Here is a 27,744-nt window from a genome sequence, read left to right as displayed (position 1 = left end):
GAAATCAAGCACTCTTATTTAGTGTTATTTCCTATTAGTTATACTATATTAGTTACTGATATCAGCTCTATTTATTTTGGGAATACCAGGAGACAAAGACTACATGGGTTATCTTGGAGGCTAGCTACCCCATGCACTGTGTGCATGTTCAATACTATGTAAAGGCTGTAACGAATCCCTGCAAGTTAACAAAGAGCTACATTGGCAGGAACTTCATGATTTAAAAGAACAGGTTTCGTAATTACTCATGAATGAACTGCTTATGTGGAATTTTCTCGTCCTTAAATTTTTGTAAATATTTAGCTGCCCAAATGTCCACTTGTCTGTTTTACTCTTGAAGGAAATCTTGAATTCTGTGAAGTACACAGATAGGTTGTATAATTCCTTTAAACGTTGACTATTTTCTCTCCAGGGTGAAAGTATGATTTTTGTGATGGTACCTCCTTTATATCAATGTCTTCAAGATACCCGCAAACTTTCAATTAGGGCAGTAATGAACATCTGCAAACAAAGAAGAAAAAGAGGGAAAAAAATCCAATAGTGGCTGAAATGAAAAAGTTTATCAAGAAGTCCTAGAACACTGCTATTCTTAGGCATGTAAGGAAATTAATCCACCATCTTCATAATTCTTGAAAATTATTATCATAGGACATAGGTCTTCTTCCCTATTATATTATATTACACGGCATTATACTGCATTATATCAGATCCTTGTAGCTTGCATTCTACAGCAAAAGGAAATAGGATTTTAACAAAAGCTGGATCGTGGGGCTATTATTCTCAGAATTTAGTCCATAAAGGGGGACGGGGGATACTGAATGCAGGAAATGAAAGAAGAAAAAAATGACCAGGAACCTAACTTTTCAGTAGGAAGCAGAGAAGTAATATGATTGCAAAAATATATCATTTTCCAATTAGTATTCTGTGCTTTTGAGAAGAGTGTATCTTTCTCTTGCATAAATTATGTGGGAACACATTTCAAAACCCCAATCTTAATCTAAGTAATGAACATTTCACAAAGTAAATTAATATTTCAAGGGATTGAAATGTAGTGCAGCACTATAGTAATTATAGCATTGCCAACACTTCCACACAAAGCCTAATTCTGAAACTTTTTGTACATATGCAGACTTGATGAAGACAGCATTTACAATGTATACCAGACTTTGAAGAAAAAGTTGGCTTCTTTTTTTTTTCACAAAGGAAATAACTTTATTACAAGATGACTTCCTAAGTTTTTAAAACCAAATCCAGTTCTAGATTTCTCTCTAGATTTCTCTAGAGTCACTTACTGCCACTTACAGATATCAAAATATGATAGAGTTATTGAATTTTAGGATTGAACTTTGAAATCATCTTGCTAATGTCATATTGTGAGGTAGCAAGCAATCCATTAAAAGCACTAGCCATAGAGGTACAAATAGTGATTGGACCTTACCACTGCCTGTTAATCTGTTGGCTTGAGTATGCTACAATGCTGTTAACTTTGCCACTGGAATTTCAAATACCAAAACAAGGTCACTCAAGATGTACACATATCAGTGGAGCTTTCAAATTAAGACAAATGAGGGGAAATGGCCTAGACTTCTACTTCTGAAAATTGACCAAGGGGAATCTCTATCCATCACAATAAGACATCGTCTGATGTAATGTTGGCAGATGAGCTCTTGAAAGATACCCTGGAACCAAAGGGGCCACAACAGTAGGCTCAAATATGCCAACGATTATTAAGCTGGCACAGTCAGGGCAATGATGCACACTGGTGTACATGCAGTTGCTGTAATTCTGTGCTAACTCAATAGCAGCTCAAAACAACTCACTAGTGGGCTTGGCTTCAGTAAAACATTTAACTTTCAGAAATCTCTTTTTTTTTAATTACTTTTAAATCTGTAAAATTAAGAACACAGAACTTGATAGCTTTTCACATCTTTTAAAATCTCAAACACTCCTCAGTGCTGAATGAGGAATCAAGCTAAGTTCAAGATCTAGAACACACATCTCATGTTTATCAGTTACATATCTTTAAGGTTGTTAGATTATTACTATTAATTAGGAAATGTAACTTCAGAATAGATTTCTAGGCTACTTAATATGTTGAATATGTCAAGAAAGTGATGCACAGTTGGGACACCTTCTTATGTATGAGCAAGCAAGAATTCTTAGACAGTGGGACATGTATGTAATGAAATTTATATTTTTATAGCCTTATTAGCTTCTAAATATATACCTGTCATGAATTTTCCTTAAAATGACCAAACTTAAAGGCACATGATATATTCCAAACAAATCTCATTTAGGAAAATAGGACCCAGTGTTATAAGAATTTGGTGACTTTTTGCCAGTAAGTTTACCCTTGGACCAAACATGGAAGACATTCTAGAAATCAAAAGTTGTCTTGTTTGCCATAAAGTTGATTCCTCCTTATTGTGACCCTAGAGGATAGATTAAAACTGCCCCAGAGATTATCCTAGACTGCAATCTTTAAAAGAGTAGATTGCTAGGTCTTTTCTCCCATGAAATTCCTCCTGGGTTCTAAGTGCCAGTTTTCCAGTTAACAGCTGAGCACTTCAAGCATTGCGTAATCAAGCTCCCTGATTAAAATATAGCAGTGTTTTAGTTTAGTGTATTAACTATTATGTCAAGTTTCTCGATGATTGTTTTCAGGATTGATTTATAAATGTGATTCGCCTATGTGACTTCAAGTCTAAAGTTTCATTTTTCTATGAAGTTAGCAAAAGAGCACATCATTTTAATAATCGTGACACCTATGTATTTCTTTCAGTTGTCTAACTATAAAACCCAAACTACTGCCATTGAGCCAGTTCCAGCTACAGGGTAGAGTTGAACTGCACTGGTGTGTTTCCAAGTCTTTAAATCTTTATTGGAGCAGACAACATCATCTTTCTCCTGTAGATTGACTACTAGCATTGAAAAGCTTATCTTGCTGTTAGCAGATCATTTAAGTTTATTTTTAGTTCTTACCAAATAAGCTTCTAATATGGTATATATTTTTGCCGTTATAGTGAATGGAAAAGAAATCAGACAGCTCTGGGTTAGAATTTCATAGCTTTATGACCATCAACTCAACTCAATTCACTGCCATTGAGTTGATTTTTATTCTACTTACTTAAAAGACACGTCAGAACTGCCCCTATGGGGTTTCTCAGACTGAAACTCTTTACACGAGTAGAAAGTCTCATCTTTCTCCCAAGAAGCAGCAAGTTAGTAGGCCACTAATTGGAACCTCAATTTCATTCTTTGTAAAATGAGACTAATATCATCGACCTCATAAAACTGTATAAATGTATGTATTTTATGACTGTTTTGTGTATTTTGTGTATGTATGCATGTTTTATGTATGTGTAAAGTTGTGAGTATAGATATTATGCCAAGAACAGTAATATGTTTAGAAAACATTATAAATGTGTTTATTATTTGCCACTACCATTTTTTCCCATTCAATCACAATCAAACTATCACAATTGGTAATTTTAGGAACAATCTCACCAGTACACTTTGTTGACAAATCAATTGTATAAATTATGACTTAAAGCAAACCATGTGTGTGTGTGTGTTAATGACAATAACGATGATTGTTACGTGACTTAGGTTCATTTAATGAAATGGTGAATATGGAGTTGCACTCCCATAATGTGTAGTGGTCTGCTTTGGGGATTTATGGGAAACTACATGCCTAGATGCTCCTTTATATAGACAGAGGAGGAATCCCTTCAATTTTGGAAATTCTTGGCTTAGTATTTTCTAATTTGATGATAGGTCAGTTGGGAGTTTCACATTCATGAATAAAATGCCAATTCTTAACTAGGATTTAATAACTTGAGCCAAAAAAGAAATGCACTGCCAGTGAGGCAATTCTGACTTATAGGAAAATCTCCAAGCAAAAACAAAAGTAAAATTCCATATTAAAAACAAAAAACATACTGAGTTACTGGACCCAACAGAAGAACCCAATAGACTATTTTCCTGAGATACTCTTTAAACTTGGAAATCAAGCCTGTCCCAGAGGTCACCAATCAGCTAAAATAAAGAGTAGTTTAAACTAAATAAGATCACTGTGACTACCGTGTCCCCCTGCAAACCAAGACCTAAGAGAGGCCCAACAATCAACATTTACACTAGAACAAAAATGAGAAGATTGTGTGAGACGCTAAAGGTAGACTAATGGAAAAAGAGCAATCAAACTGGGAATAATGGGAAGCTGACACGTTGAGAAGAGTGTAATCAATATCATTGAACAGCATAGAGCGAGGCCTTGTTCATTGGGAACTTATTTCGCTATGTAGATTTTCTCCATAATCACAGTAAAAGCATTTTTAAGAAGAAAAGAAAGAAACATCATTGAGAATTTAGAGCAGAAAAGAGAAAAGCAAGCGGTACATTATCAAGTAAGTTATTACTGTGAGGAACAGGAGCTGAATTCCATTGGGAAGCTCTGGGAAAGGTGGCGAATGAAAGCCATACCTCACAGTCCCTGGAACCGAGGCCTCTGGAGGGAGGAGTATGCACTCACTCCTTGGTTTACAACTAATTCCAGGAGTATTAATTATCAAGCATATCTATGGATTGGTAGCTGGGGCATTGGGAACAAAGCAACTCAGGTATTAGGGAAAATTTTATTTGAACTTAGGCAGAGCACAGAAAATGAATCTGTACATAAGTTTATTTTCGAAAATAACTTTAGAGATGAGTTCCCTGCCAATCACTAAAGATCCCATTATCAACGATGCTGACAGAATTTTAGTCAGAACAGTTCTTCATTGGGTGGACGTACTTACGCGCTTTGAAGGCTCCTTAGTTTCTCTGGTCGCATCCTGTGAGTGTCAGTTGCGTATTCAGTTGTTCGAACTCCACCAACCACCACCTGCTTTCAAGTACTTTCTGGCCGTGACAAGGTTGTTGGTTAGAAGTTCTACGAAAACTCTAATTACGTAGGGGAAGGAACTAGGGTTTGGTTTGGGTCTAAAGATAAGAAAATAAGTAAAGTTCCTGAGGTGCAAATTGCTGAAATGCTTTACTGAAATAACAAAGGTTCACTCAAAAGTGTTTTGAAAGAAAAATCTGGCCATCTGTCTCCCATCCCCACCACACTCCCAGTCAATGAAGTCTGGACTATCAGGAGCTGAAGCAGCTCCAGCTGCGCTCTGGTGATAGCACATCCATGGTGCTAGCTTCTGAGGTTGGTATGTGCCTGCCGCTGCTGCGGCTGCTGCTGAGCCTGTCTTAGCTACTGCGCTTTCTGCAAGACCACAGCCCAACCAGGGCTCCTTAAGACTGATAGGATGGCGCTTTCCCGACCAGACTTGTCCAAGCCCTGATGCTGGCTTTTCTTCAGCTGCTGGTGTTCAAGTTTCAGCGACTCCAACCATCTACGTAATTGGTCCTTGCTCCCCTCTACCACCTGGGCACTTCTGCTCTTAGATTTTAGTATTCTTTCTTTTGTTCTTCCATGGTCCATCTGTTCTCTATCGTGCTCTTCGTCCTTTTCTTTCTTCAACAAATATATCCTGACTGGTAAGCACAGTGATTAGAAATGGGGTATACAAAAGTGGGAAAGAGAGACAGGTACTTTGATTCAATTCACCTGTGGTTTAGTGCTCTTTGCTGTTCTGCTGGACAGAAATCAAGGGTTCCATCACTTGATTTCTATTATTCATAGATTTACGGGCTTAAAAGGTCTTCTTCATCACCCTATCCACCCTTTACTCTCTCTCTCTCTCTCCCTCCCCCCGCCCACACGTTAACCTTTGTTCCAATAGCTCACTCATATTTGGGGGGGAAAGAGAGAAAGAAAAAGAAAATTCTGTGAGGAACATTTCTATAGACACACAAGGTCACTCTGAGTTGAAATTATCTTAAAGCTAACTTTAATTTCTTTTGTAAGTATAAATAACTGATTTATAGGTTCATAGAAGCAACCGTGAAAGAAATCTATTTTAAATGATCATGAAAAAGAAAAGAAAAGTTCATTGCCATAGAGGCGTAGGGCCGTATCAGACAAAAAAGAGCTGCCCATGTTGGTTTCTGAGACTGCACTTCCTCATAGGAGTAGAATGCCGCCTCTTATTTCTCCACAGTGTGGCTGCTGGTTTTGAACCGCTCATCTTGCAATTAGCAGCCCAGCATGCAACCATTTCACACCATGAGGGCCCTTTGCTAAATATTCCTAAATCAGAAAAATATTAGCACATAAAATAATCAGATTATTTTCAAACATGTCTTGATATTTGACTAATAAACTATGTGACACCTCCAATAATGTCAGAATATCAATATAGACAGTATTCTTACTTGCTTGAATAGAATAATCTATTTACACTCTGTGTCAGTCTGGGTAGACTAGAGAAACAAATCCATGGACACACATATGTGTATAAGAAGGAGGTTTATATACAAGAGGCATTGAACATTGAGATAACATCCCAACCCAGTCCAGTCCAAGGCCATAAGTCTGATATTAGCCCATATGTCTGATATCAATCTATAAAGTCCTCTTCAGACTCACAAAACACATGCAATGACGCTGAATGCAGGAGATCACAGGCCAGGGAGTAGAAAGTCTTTGGATCCAGCGTCATTGGAAACATCTCAGTGCTGGCAGGGGTCTCTCTGTGGCTTCTCCAGCTTCCGAGGTCTGGTTGCATCCATGTGGCTTGTCTTCTGCAATGTCTCCCAGAGAGTGGCAGAGAGTGTCTTCTGCCTCCAAGTACCAGATTTCCCAGAATTCTCAGGAGAAGGCCATGCCCACAGAAATCTCATTGGCTATCTCCAGATCGACAGCCTAGACTCCACCCCTACACTCTTAATCCTTAAATTGACACCAGATTAGGTGACTGCCACACACTCTTCAAATTGTTAGGCGTCGTATGTTTATCATGTTGTCTATTGGTCCCATTGTGAGCGTATGGGTTTTCTTTGTTTTGAATTGTAATTCATTTTGAAGGCTGCGGTCTTCTCCAAGTACTTAGTCCTTTGGGGCTGCCAACCAAGAATGAGCAGGAGAGCCTTTGCGTTCATAAATTGTTTATAGTTGCTGTTGTTGGGTGCCGCTGAGTCAGTTCCAGCCAGGGTGACCTTATGCACAACAGAAGGAAACACCACTGGTCCTGCACCATCCTCACAGTCGTTCCTATCCTTGAAACCATTGCTAGAGCCAGGTGTCCATCCACCTCCTTGAAAGCCTTCCTATTTTCCCGCGGACACTCTACTTAATTAAAAAAAAATTGTTTTGTCCCTCTAATTTACCAAACATAATGTCCTTCTCCTGAGACTGGGATTTCCTGGCAGTACCTCTAAAGTGTGTAAGACAAAGTCTCTCCACCCTTGCTTGTAAGGAGCACTCTACCCATACTTCTAAGACAGATTAATTTACTCTTGTTACTTTTCAATTTGCTTCTCCAGCAACACAATTCAAGTACATCCATTCAAATACAATACTATAGAAAATTTTGATTAGATGGAATTTAGTTGGCAGAGAAAGTGTATCACTGAAGGAAAAAGAGCAGTTTGAAAATACAGACTTTTCTTTCTTTGTGTATCTCCTTACTGGTGACTTGTTTTCTCCATTTTCTCTAAAGACCCGATTGCTTTCAGTCATCGCTGACTGGGAAAGAGATGGAATCTAGTCAATCATCAGTGCAGAACCATCAGATTTGAGAATGAACCCTGTAGAGGAAATGAGAAGAACGTAAAATTTTAAAGGAGACATTAAGGATCCAAATTCACTGCTGTCTCATCTATTCTGACTCATAGAGACTGTGTAGGATGGAATAGAACTGCCCCTGTGGGTTCCTGAGCCACTAACTCCTTATCTTCCTCCCATGTCCAGATCACACAATGATTAAAAAATAATAATAAAACTGAAGCTAAACAGTGTTACTATTTAAAATTTTGACTAAAAAGAATTACAAGTAAACTTTTGCTGTTTATGAGAGAAAACACAATTACTTAATTTTAACAAAAACTGAAATTGGTTACATATACCAAGGAAACCATTTAAAATTAATGTTTATTAGTAGAATAATGGACATAAAATTATTATTTGGTGATACCTTAGTACTTGTTTACAAAAGTGTATTATTCCATATATTTAATGCACACACACATTTTACCCTAGATTTTTATTTGTATCTTTAAAATAGGAACGGATTTCTCTATTTTTAGTGCCATTTAGTAATAGAGACACAGAGTGAGAGGCAGAGAGTTAGAGAGAACAACAGAGTCAGAGAGAGATTTATTGCATTTGATTTACAGACTACATATTTTATAATGGTGGGGTTATGAGCTATGTCACATATGAAGCCACAGACTATACACATATAAATCCAACTTTATATTAAATATACTACTTTTTTTAAATGTAAGATTAAATATCAAAAGCTACAAACCACTGCTTCAGTGAAAAGCCATATCTATTTAAGATCTTTCTAATTATTTGTGTGCATTTAGAAAGTTAATGCTAGCTTTATTAATTTAGTAAAATAGAAGACTCAATTAATTAACATGAAATTAGAAAATTCATCATAGAACTCTATTCTCTTTCTTTCTAGAGGGCATTGGAATGGAGATTACATTAGAGAATTGAGTATAACAATTTAGGAAGGAGTAATATTTAAGTATTAATTAAGTAGAGACAAAGGACATGTGGTATTAATATGAGATATTAAACTGACCATTTCAAAATTAGGTATTTCTTGTAATAAAGGACTTGCTCAAGTCTAAATACAATGAGTTGTGATCTAAATCGATTAGGCAATTAACTCAGTTTGTTAATACTATGTGAACTATATTTGAGATTTGAATCTAAAATATTCAGCATCATTTTATTGCTACGTTTCCTTTGATATCTTTGAAAAATTTTTTCCTGAACAACTGAGTATTTTATACTGGGCAGTGTCAATGGACAATGATAGTAACTTATAATATTTTAAATAAATAAATAAAGGTTTATTAAAAGTGTAATTTGGAATAAGCATCCAGTAATAATGCATTATCTAATTTATTTCTACTATGAGTCTATGTGATAAAAACAAACCAAACAGTTTCCAATAAATCTATTCTAAATCACGGTGACCCTCTCATCAGCTCCATAGTAGAATGAGCTCTTTAGGATTTTCAATGGGCCTGGTGGCATAGGAAATCCTTGTTGGGCTGCTAAACACAGTGTCAGCAGTTCAAAACCACTAGTTGCTCTGAGGAATAAAGGTCAAGCTTACTCACACCAGCCTGCCCTGACATGATCACTGAAGACAAAGCGGGTGCATAAGCAAATGCAGTGAAGAAAGCTGATGGTGCCCGGCTGTCAAAAGATATAGAATCTGGGGTCCTCTAGGCTGGAAGATAAACAAGGGGCCATCTAACCGAGAAACAACAAAGTCCACATGAAAGAAGCACACCAGCCTGTGAGATCACAAGGCATGGAAGGGATCAGGTATCGGGCATCAAAGTCCCACCCTCCCCCCGAAAAAAAAATCATAGCATTGTGAATGAGGGGTAGTGTGGAGTGAGGACCCAGGGCCCATCTGTGGGAAATTGAACATCCCCTTGAAGAAGGGCCATGGGAAGGAGATGAGCCAGTCAGGGTAAAGTGTAGCAATGATGAAACATGCAATTTTCCTCAAGTTCTTGAATGCTTCCTCCCCCCTATTATCATAATCCCAGTTCTACTTTACAAATCCGCTGGACCAGAGGATGTACACTGGTACAGATAGGAACTGGAAACACAGGGAATCCAAGACAGATGATCCCTTCAGGACCAGTGCTGAGAGTGGCGATGCAAGGAGGGTGGAGGGAGGGTCGGGTGGAAAGGGGGAACCAATTGCAAGGATCTACATATAACCTCCTCCCTGGGGGATGGACAGCAGAGAAGTGGGTGAAGGGAGATGTTGGATGGTATAAGATATGACAAAATAATAAAAATTTATAAATTATCAAGGGTTCATGGGGGATGGAGGAGGGAGAATGGAGGAGGGAGGGGGAAAATGAGGAGCTGATACCAAGGGCTCAAGTAGAAAGCAAATGTTTTGAGAATGATGAGGGAAACAATGAACAAAAGTGCTTGACACCATGGATGGATGGATGGATTTTGATAAGAGTTCTATGAGTCCCCAATAAACTTATTAAAAATAAAAGATGAAGCTTCCTGCTTTGAAAAAGATGTACAGCCTAAAAAACTCATTGGGCAGTTCTACTCTGTCATGTACGGTCACTATGAGTCAGACTTGACTTGATGGCAGTGTGGTGATCTTTCAGTGCCTTTCTACTGAAGTAGGCCTTTCTACTACACTGCCTCTGGGTGAACCCAAACAGCGAAATGTTTGGTTAACTTTTAATTATTTGGACCAGATACCAAACCCAAATCCATTGCCACTGAGTCTATTTCAATTTATAGCAATCTTATACAGGTTTTCTGAGATTGTAACTTTAAGGGTGAAAATAGCCTCATCTTTCTCCCTCGGAGCAGCTGGTGGATTTGAACTGTATAGCCCAAAGTTAACAGCCTCATGCCTAAACCAGAGCACACCACCAGGGCTCCTTATTTGCACCAGATTGGCCTTGATATTTTTCTATTCTTCAAACAAGATAAGTTAATCATGTAAAGTAACTTGATTATTTTTCATAGGTAGGTATGTATCTCAGAGAGACCAGCTTTAACCATCTGGTACCCATGATTTTACCCAAATCAGAATGCTCCTGAGCCCTCCCCAGGGGTTTGCTACATTTTACTTAGAACCTGATTATCACATCTACAGATAACCTTCAGGCATAGTGAGTAGCCAGATGCAAGTATAAGACATCTTTTATGGTAGCTCCTTTATGACTGCTCCTTAATGGAGGGCTATTCCCTGGGGGAGTGGGATAGGGGTAGGGGCGAGGTAGGGTGGAATGGTTGGACATATTTTCAGCCTGGAAAACATGTGTTTGAAAACATATCTATCTCAGAACAATTTGGATCTTTCTCAAAAAATAGGCCTACTTTTTGATACTCATGATTGAGAGTGAGAAATAAGGTCAAATACTTTCTACCAAGTCTTTAGTTTACCACAATGAAGTAGACTCATATATATATATATATAGCTATATATATAGCATTTTGTAATGCCCTGTCACCACTACTCTGCTGATTAATTTTCCTTACCATCTGAATTAATGCTAACTGCTACTGATTTGTGTCAGCTCTCCTTTAGGAGAACGGATAGTGTGCCCGGTCAACCATGTTCCCCTTCCCATGCAGAGGCCCTGGGCCATGGGTGGACATTGGAATCCCTCTACCCACTGGATGCTGAACGTTGTCTGAGTCTCTACTTCATCTCTCTTTTACTCAAACATGCACATTATTGATGTTCAAAATTTTTCATCTTCTGTTTAACTTTTAGCAGGCAGAATTAATCTTTCGATGAAAGTCAAAATTATCTAGATTCGGTAAATTGTGACTGCCAACTTTTACTGTTCCTTCTACTCTGGTGACGTAGTGGTTTTGTGCTGGTCTGTGATCCACAAGAGCAATGGTCTGAGACCAACAGCCCATCAGAAAGAGAAAGATGGGGCTTCCTAATCCTGTTAGCAGTTAGTCTTGGATACTCACAGGGGCAGTACTATCCTGTCCTATAGGGTCACCGTGAGTCAACATTGACAAGGTGGCTAAGGGATTGTTTATTTTTATAGTTTTGTGTCTTTGAATGTGGAGTATAATTTGTAGCACATTTATTTGTCCTTTTCTTAGATTAGGAAAGCAAAACAAAAGTCAACCCTTCTGTCTTGAAATCACCTAACAATATTACATACCAGACAGAAACATTGCCCTATTTTAATTGGGAAATCAAAACTTTTGTCTGTCACAAACAATTCTGCTTGAGATGGTGATTTTGAATTATATCTTTAAATGATTTTGAACCATATCCTTTACACGTTTGTTTGAAAGTATTTTTTTGTCTTCTGCATTTCTTTATATAGGGTGCAAATGAGTAATGTCTTCGTCTAGATATTACTAAATAGTCTATAGTTATGGAACTTTGACTATTCTAATCAACTTCTATCTTTTTGTGGTAACTTCTGAGGAATTAATATTTAGCTGTACAAGCAGACCTTTCGTTTTGTCTAGCTTTATTAAAATTTAATTCATTACAATTCACTCCATTAAAGTTTTCCATTGTTCTTAGTATATTCACAGATATGTGCAGCCATCGCTACAGTGCATTTTAGGGAACTTTCATCAATTCGAAAAGACACCTCACCTCCTTTTGGTATTACCGTCTTCTCCTCAAACCTGCAACCTCCATTTCCAAGCAACCAGTAGTCCACCTTATGTCACAGTGAATTTACGATTTCTGCATATTCTAGAATGCGTGAAGCCATAGGTTATCTTTGTTGTCAGGGTCCTTCAGTTCACCTCCACCTTACAGCAAACCTATGTGCCACAGAAGAAAACACGTCCCAGTCCCGTGCTGCTCTCTCAGAGTTCTTATGGTTGAGCCCATGTTGCAGCCAATGTACCAGCTTATCTCATTGAGTTTTCCTCATTTAGTTGCCTTTCTACTGAACACAATGTCCTTTTCCAAATCGCACCTGTTGACATCTTCAAATTGCATAAGTCCAAGTCTCATGGTATTTTGTGAATGGCTTTTACTTAGCACACTTTCAAGATGCATCCATGTGGTAGTATTTAGAAGCATTTACACTTTCTTTGTGGTTGAATAATATTTAATTATATGATTATATATTATCTTGTTTATCAACCTCTTAATGGATAGGAATTTTGCTTGTTTTCAAAGTTTTGGCTACTCTGGATAGTGCTAGGAACACAGCCATCAGGCTGCTGACCACAAGATCGGCAGCTCAAAAGGGCAAGCTCTTCGCAGGAGAAAGACAAGACTTTCTACTTTCATAAAGTGAGTCTCAGAAACTCACAGGGGCAGTTCTACCTCTCCTAAAATGTCCCTGTGATTTGGAATTGACTTGATGGGAGTGAGTTTGGGTATGGATATTGCTGCTATAAAAATTGTGTACAAGTTTTTATATGGACACATTGTATCAGTTATCCTAGGAAAATCCCTGTCAGTGGGAGAAAGATGAGGTTTTCTACTCTTGCAATGATTACAGTCTCAGAAACACACAGAGGCTGCTCTATGCTGTCCTTTAGGGTTTCAATGAGTCAGAATCAACTCTTCGGCTCTGACTATACATAGAAATGGAACTATTCAATTATAAACTGAGATAAGGTTTATTGTGCCAACCTGGCTGATAAACACATGTGGGGTTTACTGAAGGGCAGAGAGATAAATGGCTCAGTGAACCTTGCCTTTCTTTTTCTCGTGTCTCTTGCTCTCTAATGGTCAGATTAGGGCACAGTTGCCTTAGCCAATTCCCTGCTTCAGCTGACAAGGCTCACTTCCTGCCAGACATTTCTGAGGAGAAGCCACATGGACCTACCCTGATGCAGCCCTGGGTGCTGGAGCAGCCGTGTGGAGACCCCTGCCAGCGCTGAGACGCTGAAATGCTTACATGATCACTGACTGGGCTTTCCTCCTTTAGTTGGCATTATTGCATGTGTTTTGTGAGATGGAGGAGGACTTTGTGGATTGGTGTCGGACATATGGGCTAATGTTGGATTTATGGGCTGGGATTGCACTGGGTTGGGATGCCCTCTTAATGTACACCAACCCTTTATATAAAACTCTGTGTTATATACACATATGATTTTCCATGGATTTGTTTCTCTAATGTACTACTAAGACTAACACATAAAAAATTCTATGTTTAGTCATTTTAAAACCTACTCAAACTTGCTGGATCGGTTTACATTCCCACTAGCATTTTAGGAAGATTCTAATTTTTCCAAATACCTGCCAATACTTGTTATGATTGGATTGCTAATTTTAGCTGTTTAATTGAATGCAAAGGCCAGGTTGCTTTATGAGTGTAAAAGGCTCCATTCATAATCGCATCAAAAACAGTTTTAAATTAGAATATCTGGTTACTATATTCTAGGGAATTTTTTTAACATCAGAAAATGTTACCAAATAATGCAACTATTAGATCTTAAACATCTCTAGAAAAGTAGACCAATTTACAACCTTTTTATTGTCGTGTAATTCACATATCATATAAGTTAATAGTTCAATCATTTTGAGTTTCACAATCATCACTGCAATTTTTTTTAAGAACATTCTCTCCTTTCTTTTACTCCTTGGTCTTATCTCCCAATTTCCCCACAGCTTCCCCTGCCATATGCCCGAGGAACCGTTATTCTCCTTGCTGTCTCCATAGAGTTACTTATCCTGAATTTCATATACAGAAAAATATGCCCCCAAATCCAAAACAACAACAGTGACAATATCAAATTAGCAAAGTGAAATAGAGCACATCCTAAGTAGAAAAGAAACCACAAAGTATTATAAGCTTGAACAAATTTAAAATGGGCCAAAAGGGAGATCAAACGGTAAGGTGGTAAATGTCAACCTAACTACATCTGCAATAATCCAATTTCCATTGTCCTCTTTATGATAACACTACTATGTTCCTGGTCTGTAGTCAGAAGATGTTCCCCAGAGATTAATCCACATGTATGTCCCCTTCACTTTAATTTTATCTGAAACAACTTTAAAAGGGTAAAAAGGAGATCATATAAGATATTGCACCTTACCCTAACTAATTCTGCCGTAATTGACTTTATAAAGCTCTCTGTTTGATAATAAGGCTACTCACATCCCTGGGGGTGTCACTGGAGGCTTATCCATGTGTGAACCCTACAAATGAGTTGGGGTTTCTACTGTATCATTGCCTTCTGCAAACCAGGGTTGAGTTTAAGCTCTGATGCTATTCTCCCTTTGGATTTGGGTTTCACTATTTACGTTCCTTGTCTCACACAAGCTAGTGTACTTCTTCCATGGGAATTAAGTTGCGGTCTCACTCAGATAGCTGCTTGTTTTAAGACAAGCTTTAAGACCATAAATGCGATTCTTTCTGATTGCCAGGCACCATCTTGTTTCTTCACCACCTTTGTTATAGCACCCATATCTTCAGTCATCTCTTCACAAGGGCAAGCATCCAGCAGAGCCGTGTCATAAGAACTCTTTGTTCTTAGATTGGGTGTAGAACTGAGAAACAAACATCTTTAAAATCTATAGTTTAATTATATATTTGGCTCACTTTAGAGACTGTTTTATTCTTAAGAAAGAGTACATTCACAATCACCTCCCTTGATAATAGGATCATTTTGTTGATAATATCAATAATTTAGCCAGTGGTATAGAATTTCAAGCAACTTTGAGAAAATAAAACTATAGAAATATAGGCTTTAGACTGCAATCCCTGAGTTGTTGACTTGTACAGACTAAACTCTTAAGTGACTGGACATGATTTATGTAAACAATGGAGGTTGGTGATAGTACAAAATGTTTCATAATATTCATTCACAAATACAGAAACATTCCTTCCAGATTAATACATATAATAAACAAGGAAGGCATTTAAAAGTAAGAATATAGTAGTTCCAAGAAACCATTCAATGGTAAACTCTCTTAAAAATTTTTATTCATTTTTGAATTGTTCTATTTTTATTTATTATATGATACACATATCATATAATTCCAAATTTCAATCGCATCAAGTAGAATACACAATTGGTACCACAATCAGTTTCCAGATTTTTCATTTCTACATGGACCCGTGAACGTGGTCTCCATTTCACTTCATGTCTACCACTGTTCCCCATCCACCCAAAACCCTTCTTCTTGTTGTTGGACCACTAGGTTCATTGCTCGTAGGTTTTACATAGCAAAATATGAAAAAGCATATATCACACCTTCCAAAGGGTGACCTCTGGTGTCATAATACCTTCAAGATACACCCTAATATGAACAAATAAAAAATGAAGAAAACAACACAAACCAAAAATCCAGAAAATTTTGAAAACCATACCAGGTCCACTTCCCATCATAGGAGATGTACGGGCACGGTTTTAACTCTCCAGGTCAGATTTAGGCCTTTGATCTTCTATACTCCTCTCTCCTAAGCACTCTGTTTAGTAACCACCTGACTCCTGTTCCTCAATGTTAGATAGGGGAAGCTGTCCAGAGACTTATTTCCTGCGTAGTTCCACAAATGAATCTTGGTCTCCCACAGTCATCCATTGTCTTCCATACACCAAATTCTGACAATTTAGGCTCTGATATTGAGCCCTCTTTCAGCTTCTGGTTATATGCATTACAATCATCCAGGGACTGATGATGGTGTGCTTCTTCCACGTGGACTTACTTGACATCTCACTTACATGGCTGCTTATTGGTAGACAAGCCTTTAAGACCCCAGATACTATTTTCTCTAATAGCCATGTACCATCTAAATTATACACCAGAGTAGTTTGATTTAGCACCCATATTTTCTGTGTTCCCTTCCTGAGGGTGACTATTGAGCAGGTCATAATGTAAGAACTAATAGTTCTTAAATTGGACCTAGGATTTAGTGTGAGCCCCAAATCTATTCCTGGATCTATGCTTATTTCTTTATCTAGTTTTCTGTAACTTCAGAGTTAACCCATGCCATCTTATTCCATAATTCACTCTCATCAGACAGAATTGTACAATTGGTTCCATAATCAGTCTCCAAACATGCTTCTTGACATCGTCTCCCTCTTATCTTCAGTACCCCTCTATATCCCCCCTCCCCTGAAACCCTTGTCATATTTGCTTTCCCTGAGGCTCAGCATCCTTGGGTTTCATTTACCAAGAACCAGAGAAACAAACAACACAACTTCAAGAGGGTGACCCCCCCCCCAATGGTGATGCCCCTCTTAGATACACCCTAACACTAACAAACATAAGGAAAATATAAGAGAATGACTGTCACAGGATTACTAAAATAATATGGATCTTAATACAGCCTACAAGGCATATAGCAAGACCTTGTTTGTCTGCAAACCAACTATACACCTAGCTTTGCTTCTTCAGATACTATGTAATTCCTGGCATAAATCCTCAGGTTACAAATGTGTCTGAGGTAGAGTCCAGTTCACCCAGTGCAGTTCCTGTTTTGGGTCTCACTGATGCATCCTCTGGAGCCTGCCATGCACCCCGAAGCTCCAGGGTTCAGTGTTCCAGTGTTCCGCAACACCCAGTCTGGGGTCCTGGGATACCTCCAGATGCTCTAAGTGAATTCTGCCCAGCGCTGCACACCACTAAAGGCCCTCCCCACTGAAGTCCCCTAGGAAATTCTAAATCTCTCTGCCCGCCACAAGGCGATCAGCCCTCCTCCCCTTCCCTTCAGCAGAAATGTACCGGTGTTCTTCCAAACGTGACTGTTCCCTCTCCCCTCTCCTGTGCTGTCCCTCCCTTCAATAGGCCTCTGACAGGGCCACCTCCCTCTCCCAGGGATCTCATCGCAGATTCACACAACTACCACTCAGAAGATTGCATCCACTGTACATTCAATCCCAACTGTTGTGAGATGCCCTCCAGCCACGTGACCAACTTTTATACTTATCTAGAGTGAATGAGGTGTCGTTCATTGGCACTGGTCCGTCTTTTTACTAGGCTGTCTGGTCCTCAGTCAGAAGACTGGATGGCCTGTAAGCTTGCGCTTATGCTCTTTCTGCTGCTTGTTCCTATCACAGTGGACTCACACTGTATCTGTCCTTTTGTGATTGAGTAACTTCACTCAGCATAATGTCTTCCAGATCCCTCCACATCTTGAGGTATTTTATGGTTTCATCCCTATGTTTTTAGGGATGTGTACTATTCCATTGTGTGAATGCACCTAACTTTTTTATCTACCCTGTTGATGGGAATTTAGGTTGTTTCCAGCTTCTTGCTATTGTGAACTGTCCTGCAATGAACTTGGGCAAGCAGATGTCTGTTCTCAGTCTGTTTCTTACTTCTTTTGGGTATATGCCCAGAAATGGTATTGCTGGATCAAATACGAGTTCAATTGCCATCTGTCTTAGGTATTGCTCTATTGCCTTCCATAGTGGCTGTCCACCAGCAATGGATAAGAGTCCCTATCACACCACACCCTCTGCAACATTCACTTGTTGTTCTCAGTTTAAAAAAAAATTGGACTGTATTTATGCGCATGAGGTCGTATCTCACTGTTGTTTTGACTTGCGTTTCACAGATAGCTAGTGACTGGGAGTCCTCCTGTGTTTATTAGCCATTCGAGTGTCATCCTTTGTGAACGGTCTGTTTAGGTTTTGTGTCTACCTTATCAGAGATTTATGTTTTTTTCTTCTTGGTATAAACTTGTTAAATACTATGGATATTAGTAATTATTCCTTTGTATATTATGTCATTACTAAATATCTTCCGAGTCTGTGGGCTCTTTTTTTACTCTTAATAAAATCTTTAGAAGAACACAAGTATTTTATTTTTAATAGGCCCCATTCATCTATTTTATCTTCTATGGAGGGTGTTTCCTTTGTTATTTCTGATAGTGCATGTATTCCCTTCACTCTGACTCCTAACTTTGTCACAATATTTATCATTAATGATAAATAGCTTTGGTTTTACATTCAAGTCTTTGATTCACCTTGCATGTGTTTTTGTGCATGGGGTAAGCTATCGGTCTGTTTTTATTTTTTTATTATTTTTAAAAATAATTTTATTGGGGGCTCATACATTTCTTATCACAATCCATACATACATCCATTGTGTCAAAAACATATGTACATTTGTTGCCATCATCATTCTCAAAACATTTGCCTTCTACTTGAGCCTTTAATATCAACTGCTCATTTACCCCCTCCTTCCCCACTCCCCCACCTCGTGAACCCTTCATCATTCATATATTATTATTATTTTGTCATGTGTTACACTGTCTGACGTCTCCCCCTGCCCCCTTCCCTGCTGTCCCTCCCCAAGGGATGAGGCTATGTGTAGATTCCTGTAACCAATTCCCCCTTTCTACCCCACATTCTCCGATCTGTTTTTATTGCTCTTCAGATAGATATACAATTTTTCCAGCACCATTTATTGGAGAGGTCATGGGCTTCCCAATGAATGCTTTTTGGGCCTTTGTTAAAAATCAGTTGTCTGTATGTGGATGTTTTTATTTCTGAGTTTTCTGTTGTGAACTATTGGCCTGAGTATCTAGCATTTTATCAGTACCAGGCTGTTTTGTCAACTGTGGCTTTATAATAGGTTTTCAGATCAGATAGTGTAAAATCACCTACTTTGTACTTTTCTTGATCAGTTTTTTGCCAATCCTCGACTTATTCCTTTCCCCTATGAAGTTGGTAATCAGTTTTTCCAGTTTTATGAAGAATGCTGCTGCAACTAGGACTGGGAATGCATTGAATTCGTAGATTACTTTAGGTAGTACTGACATTTTCACAATATGGAGTCTTTGGATTCATGAATATGGAATATATCTCCATTTGTATCGATCCCTTTGGTCTCTTATAGTAATGTTCTGTAGTTTTCTATTTACAGGTCTGTTTTGTTTTGTTTTGATTAGGTTAATTCCTTAGTATATCAGCTTTTGTGCGGCCATTGTGAGTGGTACTGATTCCTTGTTACCTTTTTCTGTATTTCCATCAGTGGTATATAGGAATCCAATGGATTCCTGCCTGTTAATCTTGTATCCTGCTACTCTACTAACCCCCTCTATTGTTTCCAGCTATCCTATTGTGGACCCCTTAGGATTCACAAGATATAAAGTCATGCCATCTGCAAACCGCAAAGGCTCCACTTCTTTACCCACTTGTATTCGCTTGATTTCTTGCCCTTGTCTTATAGTACTGGCCAGGATTTCCAGCATAGTGTTGAATAGAAGTGGGGATAAGGGGCATTCTTGTTGGGTTCCATTATTCAGTGGACCTGTTTTTAGCTTTTCTCCTTGGAGCATAATATCAGCTACTAGTTTTTTTCTACATGGCTTTTACTGTATCGAGATACCCCTTCTAATTCTATCTCCTTTAACGTCTTTATTAGGAGTTTGTGTTGGATGTTATCCATTGCTTTGCCTGTATCAATTGATGTAATTTTATGGTTCTTGCCTTTTTTTTGGATGCAGTCAATTATGTTCATTGATTCTTGAATGTTGAACCATCCCTGAACTGATATGAATCCTACTTGGTCGTGATGTATTATTATTTTTATATGTTGTTTGATTCTATTGGCCAAGTGTTGTTGAGGATTTTTATATTTATGTTCATGAGAGATATTGATCTGCAATTCTCTATCCTGTTGGGTGTTTGCCTGATTTGGGTATCAGGGTTTTGCTGGCTTTAAAGAATGACTTTGGGAATTCACTATCCCTTTCCATGTTCTGGAAGAATTTGTGTAGGATTGGTGTGAGCTCTTCTCTGAGTGCTTGGTACAATTCTCCTGTGAAGCCATTTGGACCAGGCATTTTTAGTTGGTATTTTCTTGGTGACCTTGTCTATTTCTTCTTTTGTTATGGGTCTCTTCAAATTCTAAAGGTTCATTTATGTTAATTTGGGGAGAGAGTGATTTTCCAGATATTTGTTCATACCCTCCAAATTATTAAATATTTTGGAATACAGTCCATTGTAGTAGTATGTAATTAATCCTTTTATTTGAATAGGGTCTTTTGTGACTTCCCTGCTTCATCCCTAAATCTAGATATTGACGTCTGCTCCTTTTTCCCCCATTGCTTAGCTTGCTAATGGTTTGTTGATTTTGTTGATCCTTTCATAGCACCAAATTTTTGCTCTTGATTTTTCCATCATTCTGTTTTCCAATTCATTTATCTCCACTCTAATTTTTATAATTTCTTTTCTTTTGCTGCTAGAAGATTTATGCTGTTGACTGTGCTCTAACTGCTGGAGGTTCTGAGTTAAGGCACTGATCACAATTCTCTTCTCTTTTTTCATGTATGCATCTATTGCAACAAAGTGACCTCTGACAACTGCCTTTGCTGTGTCCTATAAATTTTGATATGTTGTCTTGTGGTTCTCATTGATTTATAGGAAGGTCTTAATTTCCTCTCTAATTTGGGGTAACACCCATCGGTTTGGGAGAGTGTGTTATTAAATCTCCAAGTGTTTGTCTTTTGTTGTTATTTTTATTGTTGATGTCCAGCTTTATGGTGCTGAGGTCAGAGAAGGTGGTTTGAATGATCTCTATGTGTTCATGTTTCCTCAGGCTTACCTTGTGTCCCATCATGTGATATCTTTTCAAATAGGAGATGTGTGCATTGGAGAAGAACGTGTATTTTTGGTTGTTCGTTGGAAAGCTCAGCAAATGTCTTACTAGGTTGAGTATTTTTTATTGTATTTTTCAGCTCTTCAATTTCCTTATTGAGTTTCTTACCTATTGATCTATCTTTATTCGAAAGCAGTGTATTGAAATTGCCTACTGTTTTTGTTGGTCCATTTATTTCTCTTTCCATCTCTGAGGATTTGTTTGATGAATTTTTAGGGTCTTTCATTTGGGTGGATATATGCTTATTATGTTTATGGGTTCTTGGTCTACCAATATCTTGAACATTATGTGATGCCCATTGTTATCTCTTGCTATGCCATGGACCTTGAGGTCTATTTTGTCAGATTAGTATTGCCACCCATTTTTCTTTTTTATTACTATTAACTTGGTAAATGGTTGCCATCCTTTGACTCTCAGTCTATTTTTGTCTATGAGTTTGAGATGTGTCTCTTGAAGGGACCAGCTTGATGGATTTTGTTGTCTAATCCAGTAGCTACTGTTTGTCTTTTAATAGGTGCATTTAAACCATTAACTTTCAGGGTAATTAAATCTGAATGTAGATTAGTTGCTGCAATCTTGTACTTTTCTGTGTGATATTTTCCTCTCTTCCCCCTCTTAGAGGTGGTATGTGTTTGGGGAGTTTGTTCTTGGCTTTGTTTCTTCATTGGATCTGTGATGCTTTGGGTACTGTTTTCAGTGTGTTGGGTTTTTTTGGTGATGTTACACCCTGCGGTTGTCTACTGATTGTGTGCTGCAGTTGACAGTTTTCTGCCCCCCCCAAAAAGGGAAAATATTTTGTATTATGCTAGTTTTGTTTTTGATGAATTATCTAAATGTTTCCTTGTTTGAGGAAAATTTAATACCTCCCTAAAATTTGATGGAGAGCTTTGCTGGATAAAGGATCGCCAGAACAGAGTTGTCTTTCGACTTTTGGAATACATTGCTCTAATTTCTTTTCTGCATGGTCTGTTCAGTGAGGTCTGAGCTCATACAACTCTTATCACAATCCATACATATACATACATCAATTGTATAAAGCACATCTGTACATTCTTTGCCCTAATCATTTTCTTTTCTTTTCTTTTTCTTTTCCTTTTTTACATTTTATTAGGGGCTCATACAACTCTTATCACAATCCACACATATACATACATCAATTGTATAAAGCACATCCCTACATTCTTTGCCCTAATCACTCTCAAAGCATAAAAAAAGACGACCCCTGATGCAGAGGGCTTAAGTGGAAAGCAAATTTCCATTTTTCACTTCACTCAGTCAACATATTTATTTAATATTCATTTATTCAGTGTATTTTTAATGTCTTACTATTTTTCCAGGTGCTGTGTTAGATTCTAGGAATATTTTGATGAGGATTTAAAATGTATCCACCCATACAGACCTTTGATTTGTGCAAAAAATAAATGTATCTGATGGCTTTGAAGGGGTAAGAAGAGGTGGTATGAGCACAGGAGAGATGGGGAGTCAGAGAAAATAACAAATGGGAGTGGATAAATGACAGGCAAAAAAGTTATTAGAATAGGAATTCCCAAAGTGTGTGAATATTTCTGGGTGTTACAGGTTATAAAACAATATAAAAATGTAAAACCTTATCATTTGATCTCCCTTTTGACCCATTTTAAAGTTGTTTCAGCTTTTAATATTTTCTGCTGCTTTTCTATTGAGATTTTTCTGTTTTGTCTACTCATTGCTGATGGGTTTTTGTTGTTGTTGTTTGTTGTCTTCCTCTTTGTGCTCTGTATGAGTTTTGTAAATGAAATCCAGGGTAGATGAAGATATAGAAACAGTAACTAGATTAGTAATTGCGTACGGGAATGGCAGGGGAAGATGGGGAAACAGGGAGCTAACAACAATGAGTCTGAGAAGAAAATGTTCTGCTACTGATTTTGATGATGACTGCAAAATTCTCAATTTGATGGAAAGATGAAATGTTATGATAAAAGAAATATATGCCAATTGATTTAGTTAGTTTATTGTGCCAATCTGGCCGATAAACACATGTGGTGTTAATTGAAGGGCAGAGGGATAAATGGCTCAGTGAGCCTCGCCTTTCTAGTTCTCAGGTCTCTTGCTTTGTGATGGGCGGACCAGGATGTAGCGGCCTTAGCCAGTTCCCTGCTTCAGCTGGCAAAGTTCACTTCCTGCAAGACATCCCTGAGGATAAGGCACATGGACCTACCCTGATGCAGCCCTGGGTGCTGGAGCAGCCGTGTGGAGACCCCTGCCAGCGCTAAGATGATTATACATTCATTGACTTGGCTTTCCTCCTGCAGTTGGCATCTGTGCCTCTGCCTTTGTATTTAAAAATAATTGATACAAGCATCATGCTATCACTCTGACTAAAAGAAAAATGAACTGGAACACAAAGGACTGAAATAAATGTATAATTGGCTATTAAAGAAGGTGTCTAATAGTTAAAAGCCAGTTCCTATGGGTCTTTGGTAGGTTAGTGTTCTCAGTTCTGCCAATCGTATGCTGCAATCCGGCTTTTTGATGATTTCATACAGGCACTTTAATCACATGTACTCAAGCCTGTCTGTCATGAAGCTCATAGGGTTTGCTAATAAGCTGGACGACATAAGGTAGCCATCCTATAGTGCACACCTAATTATTAAATAGCACTTAAAGACATTTGAGGGAGATCTTTGCTGGATCCCAAATACCATCTTCTCAAGTCTCTGAAATGGAAGACAATATATTTGGATAGACATAAATATGTACATTGACCAAGTATGCAGAATAAGAATAAACTTAGTAAAAGTTAGGGGTGTTAAAAGTTGTGTGTTTACTAAGAACAGTCTAATATTATCTTATCTAGCGGAATCATGTGCAATTATATAGAACATTGAAGTTATTTGGGGCTTGATCATTTGGGTGAAGGATTCAGTTGTAGTCACTCTACCCTTGGAAGTACAGATGCATGTTCATGTATTCAAAGAAAGTTAAGTAGCTGATTGGTGTCAGGTGTTGAGAAAAGAATTAAGACCTTAAAGTTAGTCATATAGATTTTAAAATCAATTACAAATAAATAGATATATGGATGAATCTGAATAAAAGACTTTTTCATGTACTCTTTATTCTAATAATCCCTGGTCTAGGAATTAACTCAAGATATTCTTCCACAACATAAAGCAATATATATCCAAGGTGTTTTTAGTATTTTCCATTTTAAAATATTAGACACAGCTCAAGATTGTACTTACATAGTTTATAGTCCTGCCACTCAGTGATTCAATGCAATAATATTTGACCACTCTAAAAAAAAGGAGGGTGACTTCAAGCATGTAAGTTATTAGATAATGATTGCAGTAGGCACAGTTTTGTGGAAATACCATATGACGCTGTGTCTCTGTGATTCTGGAGACCTAGGTATCTGTAGGTGAAGTAAAGAAAAGGATGAATAAACAGGGAAGAAACCATATGTGACTATTCCAGGGATGGTCCATACAATCATTATCATCACCAAGTAGTTAATCTCGGCATTGATGGTTGGGTGAATCCTAATCTTGTGTGTCTTTTGATGAAATGAAGCTGCATTCTTCTCAGATATGTTGACTGAATCTAATCACAAAGAAACAGACCAATCCCCACTGTGAGATATTCTGTTGGAAATCTGGCCTAGACTTTTAAAAAGATTAAATAAATATATGAATAATATTAGAGACAAATTTTTATAAATTATGTAAAGATGCAGTTATATAACTTGCAAATGCAAAAGTGTGAATTTTGACTGCATCTTGAACTTAAAAAATCAACATAAAGGTAATCTTATACCTTGAGAAATTTGAATGGAGGTTGTATGTTGTTTGTTATTAAGGTGGATTTTTCTTACGTGTGGTAATGGCACTATGGATATACCAGAGAATACCACCTCCTTGAGAGATGCATGCTGACGCATCATGGCATGTTGACGCATCATGTAATCTGCTTTAGATGGCTTAAGGAAAAAAACGTGTGTGTGTAAAGAGAGAGAGAAAGAGAGAAAAATGAGCAAATATGGTAGGATTCTAAGAGTTGGTGAACCTAAGCTCTCCACCCTTCTTCCAATTTTTCTTCAAGTTGGAAGTTCTTAAAATAAAAGTAGTAATTAACAATATAGTGAAGTGTAAAAAGAGATACATAATTATTGAAAAATAAAGATAATTTATTTTCCTAGTTAATATGCATCATAATGAAATTGACAAATTCAAAGGAAAATAGAATCTTGTGAACATTTGGGTGAAACACAATTTAATAGGAGAAAATGGGTACTTAGTTATACCTCCCATCAACAAATATTAGATACCCACATTTAATGGAATCATGTCTTCTGTGGTTTTTAATTTTTAACTATTAATTTAGAATTTTATACCCAAAAATATCTTTTAAAAGCAAGGGTGAAAGCAAGATATTTTTATCATACAAACTGAGAAAAACAAATAGAAATTTCACTAAAAAAGAAATTCTAAAGATATTCTTTACAGAGAAGGAAAATGATACCATACGGAAAAGCAGAAATTAAAAGAAATTATATTAATGGATATATGGTCAAATACAAATAATAGATTATGGTTTTAAGAAGAGGTAAAATTTCTCTTAGTTCTTACCAGACAAAATGTATGTAAAACAGGAAGTTGAGTGGAGTGATATACTATGCATGGTGATTGTGAAATTTGGGAAGTGGTTAAGTAAATTAATTTTCTTTAATTTTTAGTTGAATTGGTTAAATTTGAATCCCTAAAGAATAGACATTAACACATGCCATCTAAAATTAGAGGTCCATGAATTAGATCACGGAGAATGAGGCCTCAGGAGTATGCCAAAGTTTGGCAACCATCAAACAATAAACCTTGAGAAGGGTAGAACCCACATACCACTTTAGTAGAAGAATCTTTGCCAAAACAGGAGTTTAGCAGCTTCAATGTGTGGATCAAGGATATTTTATGAGAATTAAGAACAATATATATTTAAAAATTTTAGATTATAACTCCCCAAATATAGTTTCATAAGCATGTCTTTGACTAAATCACACCTTTATGAGATGAAGGGCCATATGACTTAAGACATGCAGATTGAGTCTAAGGACACAGCTTATACTGATTGACATGAATGGCGATAAAGCTGTCAAACAAAATTGGTGTGAAAGCCAAGTAAGGCTTGAATTTTACTGGTGTGACTTCTGATACATCGCATTAAGTTGGTATAATTCAAATATAAGCTAAGAGAAAAATCACTGTATCATGTAACATAAGAAGGTAATACACAGAATAATAGTCAGATGTATGAACTGTCGTAAATCAATCCAAATATGAGAGTTAATACAATCTTTGGATTCACTCTTACTCTGTGTGGAACTTGTAAGAGTCTGAATGGATGCTATTTCATATGCTGCTGAAGATGTGTCTGATGTTTAATGGGCACTGGCTTGTGATTCTGTGGAAAGAAAAATATCATAGAACTTTGAAAGCTATCAGTTGATTTCAAGTTCAATCAAAGCCTAAAGCTTACTTACCATTCTTTTTTTCCTTGTTTTTAATTAAAAGATCAATTTATTGGGGGCTCTTACAACTCTCACAACAATCTGTATATCAATTGTATCAGGCTTATTTGTACATAGGTTGCCATCATTCTATTCTTGACACTTTCTATTAAAAAAATCATTTTATTGGGGCCCAGACAACTCTTATCACAATCCATACATACATCAATTACTTACCATTCTAAGTGAACATTTACTAAATTTTTATTGCACGTAAAGGGTTGGTAATGGCGGATTCAAATCCCTGATATTTTATGTGATTGCATTCTGGAAGGCTGAACTCCTGCTGAAGGCCAACCCGGGCAGTTAGAAGGTTAACACAATTTGTGATGGTAATCTCCTTCATCTATACATTAAAATCAACCCTGACATTTATTTATAAGGCTGTATCCCATTGCTTGAAAGTAAAAGCTTCAAGAAAAAGAAATTGACTTTTCTCTCACACATCGTAGTCTCGATAAATGCATGAGGTAAAGTTTTGTGACCATAACATCAGTATTGATATTTATTAATAAAATAGAAGCGCCTAAAGATTTCTTTGTACATTCAGAATAATCGGGTATCCTATTTAAAAGTTATCAGAAAAGTTTAGATACGAAGTGTCCTATTGAGTTTTCTTTTTATATCTTAAATTCTCTAGAATGTAAGATGTGAAGGCTCTGGATTGAGAGGTACATTGTTTACTGTATCTGTCTTATTTGAATCAGAAAAACTGAACTTATACAAATGTTATGGTGAGGCTAAGGGACTTATTTTAGGAATTCAAGCTTAACCCAAATTGAGAAGCCGCAGGTGACGTGAAGTTGAAGTAAGAGTGAGGAATGACTCCGTTCCAAATCTACACTGGCTCAGGTAGACCTGCCCAAGCATGCAGAGTAACACAAGAAGCTAAACACATCCAGTTGTCAAAGTCAAACTGGAAATGGGGACTCAAGGCAATTTCTGTAAGACAATGTTGACTCTGTGAGTCCACAGCCAAGGGCCCAGTGGGAGATCAAAGGCCACCATTGGCCAGCAGAGCTAGAAGCTAGA

General features: G+C 37.5%; 1 protein-coding gene across 2 annotated transcripts in view; it reads left to right on the top strand.

Annotated features, from left to right (window-relative positions):
- The window catches only part of DPP10 (dipeptidyl peptidase like 10), a 775,824-nt gene that overhangs the window by 523,857 nt on the left and 224,223 nt on the right, over positions 1–27,744 (top strand). The window lies entirely within an intron of this gene.

This window comes from Tenrec ecaudatus, chromosome 13 (assembly GCF_050624435.1).
Source record: "Tenrec ecaudatus isolate mTenEca1 chromosome 13, mTenEca1.hap1, whole genome shotgun sequence".
NCBI lineage: Eukaryota > Metazoa > Chordata > Mammalia > Afrosoricida > Tenrecidae > Tenrec > Tenrec ecaudatus.
This window is presented reverse-complemented; position numbering and strand designations above follow the sequence as displayed.